We start from the raw sequence: 1,753 nt of genomic DNA, 5'->3' as shown, positions 1-1,753 counted from the left end.
TTCATGGGGAAGTACTCAGAGGTCTCCTCAGTGGAATTATCGGTTGAAGCCTTGATAAATTCCTAGAAAGATTCCTGAAGAAATTCTTGAAAATCCTGGAAAAAACCGGGTAGAATTTTTTAGGAATCTCCGTGACAATTGTTTCAACGCAGGCGTTGCAGAATTCGCTCTCATTTGAGAATGAAGCACGATCAAAGCAAGCAAAGAAAAACATCCCATCTGTTGCGGTCCACGATCGTCATTGTATCGCAAGGTGTAACAAGTCTGATAAATGGAAGCAGCGAGCGAGAGCCCCAACGAGAGAGCGATGATAAAATCTATTTCTCTCGCTTGTTTACCATTGGGGATAGGTGTTTTTCTTTACTGGCACAATAAACAATCCACGAACTTCCAATAACAACAGTGTCCCCCAGGCTTGGAGCATGTTTAGAGGGGTTTTATCATGCACTACTATCCCCCCAATCTGATCAAACTTGTAGCAGTATACGATAAACAGTCTCTCATAATGTGCAGCATGTTATGATAGTTACAGAGAGTGATACGCGAGAGATTCTCTCAATTTTCTCAGGATTCAATCCCTGTTCAACGTCAACATGGATTATTGCTAGCTATATTATAGTGGTTCTATTTCCGAAGCAATTTCAAAAATTAAAATTAATTTCAGGTGTCAATAATGAGAAGATTCTGTAGAGCTTCTAAATGAAAGTGCTGGATAAATTTTCTTGGATTTATTGCTTATATTGATTCTGAAGAAATCCAGCTAGAAATTCTGCAAAAAATCTGGAAGAATTCCTTGGAAGTATTTTTTTGTTTTTTTTTTTTAACAAAATATTGAAGGAATCTCTGGATATGTTTAATAAAAATGTTGGTGAAGTCCATGGTATAATTTCATATAGATTACCAGTAAAATGTTAAAATAAATATCCTAATGAATAAGTTAAGTTCACCCAAGAATAAGTTCGAATAATTTTTGGTAAGTATATTTAGATGTTTTAAAAATATTTAATGGCTGAAGGAATTTCGAAACTTTTTAATAGGTTTCATGGAGAAGTCATTGGGGATTGTTCAGTATAACCCGTCGAGAAATCATCGAAACACTTCACAACATAGTTTCAAATAATCGTTACATCTTTGCAAAATTAAAAATCGCCACACCTTTGAAAAATAAAAAAAATAAAAAAGGGAAACAATAAATGGTTTTGGTTAACCCTATCAGGATATGAACGTTTTCAATGCCAATGAAACCCATGGAAAAACGACCCCGAGGACAACCTTGAACATGAAGAGCGTAACACTACTTTTATATCACTGTTCAAAAGAGAATAATAAAAAATAAAATTGTAATATTAACTTTTTTGTTTTTTATTTGTTGTGTTTGTGCTTTAAATATTTTCCCCTCATGGGCCTCCCAAGTGGTCTCGAACATAACAGAAAATTCATTAGCCTTAATAGTAATTCATTAGCCTAAATAGTAATATCGAAATCTTTGACTTATTCGTTCTACAAAATTCATTGCTTTGAAAATATCTCAAACTCCTAAAGAATCCTTTAGTCGTAAACTTATTCTATTGAGAAGGTCTCTGTATCATTTAAAATGAATGAGAATGATTATGATTCAGATCGTAAGTAAATAAGAAGAAGTCCAAAGCACACCAGTGCTACAGACTTTTTAACTTGGGTAGATTTGATTGGAAATCAGAATGCATGAAGTAAATATATATGTGTAGATGAAAAACCGAATTTAGTGCTATAC

This window comes from Aedes aegypti, chromosome 3 (assembly GCF_002204515.2).
Source record: "Aedes aegypti strain LVP_AGWG chromosome 3, AaegL5.0 Primary Assembly, whole genome shotgun sequence".
In the NCBI taxonomy this organism is placed as follows: domain Eukaryota; kingdom Metazoa; phylum Arthropoda; class Insecta; order Diptera; family Culicidae; genus Aedes; species Aedes aegypti.
Note: the sequence above shows the minus strand (reverse complement) of the source record.